The sequence below is a fragment of the Sapajus apella genome, unplaced genomic scaffold, assembly GCF_009761245.1.
Source record: "Sapajus apella isolate SASKATOON/1434 unplaced genomic scaffold, GSC_monkey_1.0 scaffold3746, whole genome shotgun sequence".
Lineage (NCBI taxonomy): Eukaryota > Metazoa > Chordata > Mammalia > Primates > Cebidae > Sapajus > Sapajus apella.
Genome location: NW_022440672.1, coordinates 1 through 6,656, shown reverse-complemented (window position 1 = coordinate 6,656; position 6,656 = coordinate 1). Strand labels below are relative to the sequence as shown.

General features: G+C 48.8%; 1 long non-coding RNA gene across 1 annotated transcript; it reads left to right on the top strand.

The window, feature by feature from the left end:
• Window positions 1-1,157: 1,157 nt before the first annotated feature.
• LOC116547600 lies at window positions 1,158-3,537 on the top strand. Its single transcript, XR_004267108.1, has 2 exons — window positions 1,158-1,255; window positions 2,479-3,537. It is a non-coding gene; the product is annotated as an uncharacterized LOC116547600 (long non-coding RNA).
• The last annotated feature ends 3,119 nt before the right edge of the window (window positions 3,538-6,656 follow it).

Below are 6,656 nucleotides of genomic sequence, written 5' to 3'. Positions count from 1 at the left end.
AACAGAAAAGTATAATAGATTGCATGTCTCTTGATGACGAGTGCTGCAGAATGAGGCTGTCATCTAGATGGAGCAGAGAAAGTGGAACATGGTGACATGTCAGCCAAGAGACCTGGCAGACACCACCTTGGCCGAGGGATCAAGGTTGACTTCGCCAGCTGTGAGCTGTGCTGACATCTTGCTGTCTTCTGTGTGGCATCATGAACCAGGTGCATCCTCTTGTCGGGATCTTCCCCAAATCCAGAACCTTAATCTAATCATGAGAAAACAACAGCCAATCCCAATTTCAGGGACATTTGGCAAAATACCCCATCAGTCCTACTTAAAAATGTTAAGGTTGGCTGGGCACAGTGGCTCACCCCTGTAATCCCAGCACTTTGGGAAGCTGAAGCTGTTGGATCACAAGGTCAAGAGATCGAGACCATCCTGCACAACATGATGAAACTCTGTCTACTAAAAATACAAAAATAAGCCGGGTGAGTTTGTGGTCGCCCTGTAATTCCAGCTACTCAGGAGACTGAGGCAGGAGAATTGCTTGAACCTGGGTGGTGGAGGTTGCAGTGAGCTGAGATAGTGTCACTGCTCTCCATCCTAGGTGAGAGAGCGAGACTCCGTCTCAAAAAAAAAAGTGTTGAGGTCACAAAAGGCAAGGAAACCCTGGAAAATGGTGCCTGGCCAGAGGAACCTAAAAAGACATGGCGACTAAATGCCATGTATTTTCCTGGGACAGAAGAGGACATCAGTGGGAGAGCTGGTGACCCCCAAGGAAGTCCAGGCTGTCCCAATGTCTACTTCCTAGTTCTGAGGAACGTGCCGTGGTCACATTAGAGGTCCACGTTTACGTTAGGAAAAGCAGGGAGAGTGTATATCGGGCCTCTCAGAATTGCTTTTGTAACTTTTCTGTACATCCAAACTGTTTTAAAATAATTTTTTTTAAAGAAAATGTTCCAAAAAGAAAAAACCAAATAGGGGAGGGCACTTGGGTGGGGTTGGGAGTTGCAAAGGTAGAGGCAGGAGACCAGTTCAGGAAGCGAACAGAGCACTAAGAGAGACAATCGGGAGGACCTTCCGCAGCCAAGGCCCCGAGGGTGTCTCTGGGGTGGTGCCATTGAAGCCGAGTTCTGAGGGAGAAGCAGGAGCAGACACCGTGAGTCTCTAAAGCGAGAAAAGGGGCGTGCTAAGGATAAGTGACATCTTCACCTCCCATGCTGACCTGTCCGGCATCAGCAACCACTCAAACATCCAGGTGTGTGAGGTGGGTCCAGAAGCTCCTGTGCATCTGCTTTCTAAGATCTATTCTATACTATTCTACTCCATCTTATTCTATTCTATTCTTTCTATTTGACTCTACCCCATTCAATTCCACTCCACTTCACTCCACTCCACTCCAGCCCACTCCACTCCACTCCACTCCAGCCCACTCCACTCCACTCCACTCCACTTCATTCCATTCTGCTCCATTCCACTCTATTCCATTCTACTCCACTGCATTCCACTCCACTTCACTCCAGTCCATTCTATTCCATTCCACTCCACTTCTTCACTCCACTTCACTCCACTCTATTCCAATTCATTCCACTCCATTACATTCCCATCCATTCCACTCCATTCTATTCTATTCTATTATACTCTATTCTATTCCATTCCATTTCATTACACTCTACTCCACTCCACTCCTCCACTCCACTTCACTCCACTCTATTCCATTCCTTTATATTCCACTCCTTCACTCCATTTCACCCCTCCAGTCCACTCTATTCCATTCTACTCCACCCCTCCACTCCACTCCACTTTACTCCATTCCATTCTATTCCACTGCAATCCACTCCAATCCACTCCACTCCAATCCACACCTCTATTCTATTCCACTCGCCTTCACTCCACTCCATTCCACTCCTCTCCACTCCATTCCAGTACTTTCCACATCACTCTATTGCATTCCAGTCCACCCCACTGCACTCCACTCAACCACTCTAATATTCTATTCTATTCTATTCTATTCTTCTATTTCTATTCTATTCTCTCCTTCTCCCTCCCTCTCTCTTTTCCTTCAAGAAGCAAACGTTTCATTTTGTGTCTTTTCCTTTATGTAATGGGAAGCCTTATCCACCACTGTTCCTTGGGTTAAGGAGTGCTGTATTAAACAATAAAACTAAGAAGACACTTACTAGCTGAGTGATCTCCAAAAAATACTGAACTCTCTGAGACCCCATTCTCTCCTCTATAAAACTGAAGAGCCACAACTTCCCCCAAGATGTCATGAAAATTCAGCGATAGACACATGTGAAGTGACCTCCCAGCAGAGTGCTTGGGGCAGAGTAGCTTCTTCATTGTTCCATTTCAAACTTGCTCCATGGCTCAGTTGCACAGATACTTAGAGGGTGATGCTCATAGGCAGACACTTTGCCTTTTGCTATGATGGCTTCACTTGGGTGGGGCACCCCTGGTGACCTGGTGATACCTGTTTCTCCCCTGCAGATGGTGCACAAAGCTGTGGTGGAGGTGGACGAGTCTGGGACCAGAGTGGCGGCAGCCACTGGGACAATCTTCATGTTCAGGTCGGCCTACCTGGGCTCTCAGAGGATAGTGTTCAACAGGCCCTTTCTGATGTTCGTTGTGGAGAACAATACCCTCTTCCTTGGCAAAGTGAACTGCCCCTGAGGTGGGGCTTCTTCTGAAATCTACAGGCCTCAGGTAGGAGATGAAGGTGGGTGTGCTATGGCCCATCCGTATGCTGGTAGCTAGTGATTTACACTGGTTTAGTTGACTAATGAGGCATTACAAACAATAAAATTACTAAATAATGATTGCATCCACCCACACAACCACAAGATACAGGTGCCTTGGGGAAATTTGGAGAACATTCAGTCTTGCCCTCACAATTTATCAAGAAAGATTAGCACTGAGATCCAGAGAGGCTGGTTGACATGCTCAAGTTCACCAGCATGTTAGTGGAGGAGACAGGTCCAGAGTCCAGGCCCTTGATGCCCAGCTCAGTGCCACAAAGCTCAGGAGGAGGGTTCCAGTGGGCGAGGGCCACCAGGAAGCACACGTCCAAGCCTGGTCCCCCACCTATCAGCAACAGTAACTGTCAGTTCATCCTGCATGAGAAAAATACTGGGATGGGAGTCTGAAATGGGGCTACTCTTTTGGCCCTAACCTGCTGTGTGACATTGGGGCAACATTTTTTCTCTCTGGACCTCAGTTTTCCTCTGTATACAAGGATCAGACTCTTGCTGTGATCCAAGGACTCCTGAAATCATATAGAAAGGCTGAGGTGTGCCCTGTCAATCATGGTTGATTTCAAAACACTCAAGAGCCATTCATCCTGTAAGACAAACATCTGGATATTAGGGTGGAAATGGCCCATTTGATGATTGATTATATCATCTTGTGGATATGGTTATAATCTTATGGGCCTGGATGGGAGTGGAAGAAGGGAAGCCTGTTGCAAAGAGTAGAGTATCAGTTGCAGGTGTCAATGACTAACTTTTTGAATTTTACATTGGCATTAACAATAAAGCATTTTGCAAACACTGGTTATAACTGTCTTTATGGAGGTAGCTCTGGGAATGGTGTCATTGAGAGCTTACTATGTTCCAGGCCAGGTGCCTGGCCCTTCACCTGGATCACATTTGCCCCTCATAGGACTCCTATGAAGAAAGGCATCACTGCTATTCCCATTTCACAGACGGGAAAGGCAAGGCTTGGAGTGGTTAGGTGGCTTACCCAGTCACACAGTTCCTAAGTGGTGCAGCCAGAATTTGGTGCGGGGAGTGTGGCCCAGAGCTATACAGTCAGTCCTGTGCTGTGCTGTGGAGGAGAGTTGACCAGCAGCAAAGCCTCATTCAGGGACATATCAAGTACCAGCTTCCCGCTGAGCCAGGTAAGTTCCCTCCCTCCCTCCACCAAGCACCACATGTTTCCTGCTCTGTGAAATGAAGATGATCAGACACTCAGTAACCAAATGAATGGGTGAGTGAGTCCTTTGCTGCTCCCAAGTCTGACCCACTGTGCGCCTGCCCACCCCATTCTGAACATTCTGAGCATGCTTCCATGAGGCTGTGCCCCCCTACCTCAGATTCTAGAGTCTGGATTGCATCAGAGATGAGTGCCCACTAGAGGTTACAAGGTCAGGACCCCAAGCCCTGTCCATTCCCCAAAGTACTGAGGCCCCACGATGCACCAGCCCATGCCAGACACTTTGCACCTGTGATCTCACCCATTCCTTGACAAACCAGCAAAGTCTACCATTGTTCCCATTTTATAGACAACAGCATAAGTGCTTTCCCAGGGTCCCACAGCTGGTGATAGTGAGGGCCCAGCCCCGACAGCCTAGATGACACATGTGTGGGCCAGCGGCAGGGCAGATGGCTGCAACCAGACACAGACCTTTTTCTGCATTTGTGCTGTGGGCTCAGGGTGGCTCTTAAGGATGGGGCCCCTTCGTGCAGACATCCACTCCTGTGTGTTTTCCCTTACATCATGTCCTGTCTGTCTTAGTAAATATTTTTCTCGAGGTTTACCCAACCAGTCCAAGGTCACAAGGAGGCCCATCTGTGTGTCACACAAAAGACCAAGGTCCAGCACTGTCCAAACTTTACTCAGCAAACAGTCACAAAGCAGCCCCTGTGTGAGGGGTCAGAGGTGGGCTCTCTGTGGCCTCTGCTACGTGTCACACGTGGAAGCACCATGCTGTGGGTCATCGCAGGCTGTTTAACTCAATTGTCACATGAGCCTGGGTGACAAAATGGCAGAGCAGCTCAGAGAGAGATGGACAGACAGAAGGCATGAACCTCTGAGGAGTCAGGTGTCTGTGGAGGAGGGGACACTGAGCTGGCTTTGGAGCATGAGAAAGACTTCATCTAGCAGATGTGGGAACATGAGTGAGACCTGGAGATGAGTGCGATGTGGTGAGCTGTGAAATGTAGGGGACCCCACGGAACTCCAGTCTGGGCCTGCACAGGGTGTGCTGGGGAGACAAGAGGAGGGAGGTGGCAGTGCCGGCGGCTCAGTAACAGACATCCTAAACCAGAGGCTGGTGTGTTGTCTGATCTCTTTCATCCCAATTTCAGGGTAGTTTGGTCATCCACGCCACACTCCAAGTGTGCCCTGGGCCCTTTCTGTCTCTGACCCTCCTGCCTGCACATCAGTAGATGCCTCCACGCAGCCCTCCCAGGGTGCTCACCTCTATCCACAGCTGCTTCTCCAACACTCAAGAGGCTCTCCCGTGCATGGAATGAACTCACCCACAGGGTGAAATCAGGCCACGGTCTGCAGGGCTGGTTTCCCTGAGGCCTCTCCCCTTGGTTTGCAGGTGACTGTCTTCTCCCTATGTCCTCACATGGTCCTCGTCTGCATGTGCCTGGGTTCTAACTTCCTCTTCTCCCCTAATCTCCACCAGTCCTATAGGACTAGCCGCACCCCACATGACCTCATCATAACTTAGTAATCTCTTTGAAGGTTCTATCCCCAAATACAGTCACATGTGGAAATACGGAGGGTTAGGGCCTCAGTGTATGAATTTTGGGAGGATGCCAACTCAGCCAGCTCACTCTTATTATGGTTGCACTAGCGCCATGCCCGGTTCCTAGTGGACACCCCAGGAACAGCCATCCACCCAGACTGATGACCCGTGACATCCCCTACCCTCCATGGCTCAGCACATCACACTCGTCTCCAGCTGGTCTCTCTGCCTGGGTGTCTCACACCTGTCACCACATCTGCTGTCTGAGAAGGTCCTTTTCATGCTTCAAAGCCAGCTTAGTGTCCTCCTTTCTGCAAAAACTGTTCCTGGCCTCTGAGAAGCTTCTTCTTTGTCTCTTTCGTCATTCTTCCTTTCTTTCTGTCGATCTTTCTCTGAGCTGCTCCACCATTTTGTGCACCCAGAAACCTGTGACAATTGAATTAAACAGGCTGCAGAAAGAAAGAGAAGAAAAGTAAATGGAGTCCAACAGCCTTCAATGACCCAGCACGGTGCTTCAATGCTTGAATGACTTGTAGCAGAGGCCCCAGTCAATCCTCCTCTGCCCTTTGAGTTTTTGCAGCTCTTGCCAAGACCATTCATGTTTTTAGAAAGCCCACCTTTATTTCCCTCTCTAGCCACATGGATTCTAAGACCTCCCCTTGTGAGCTATGATCAGAATGCAGAGAAGTAATACAATGTTAAGACCCAGAGCTCCTTCTCCCTCCTCCCCCTGCAGAGACCCAGATTTTTTTAAATAAATAACCCTGGTCTTCAGCAGAAGAACTTCTCACCACACTGAGCAGCCCTCCCCAGCCTACCCCTGGCTGTGGGGCTTACTTAGCTTATCCATCCAAAGGCTATTTCCTGGGTGCTTAGTAGGAATCCAGGCATGGAGCTAGTGCAAGCGTAATGCTAAGAGTGAGTCTGGCAGACACTCCCCCCCCCCAACAACCAGGTAAACAAATAAATAACTACAAACTATGATGACAACAATTCATCTGTCCACAGATATTAGCTGATTGTCCACTGCATGCCTGGCACTGTTCCAAGTGCTGAAGAAAAACAAAGAAAACAAAAATCCCTGCCCTTGTAGAGGAAACATAACGTGGCAAGATAACACAAAGGAAAGGAATGAAGAATAAAACAGAAAAGTATAATAGATTGCATGTCTCTTGATGACGAGTGCTGC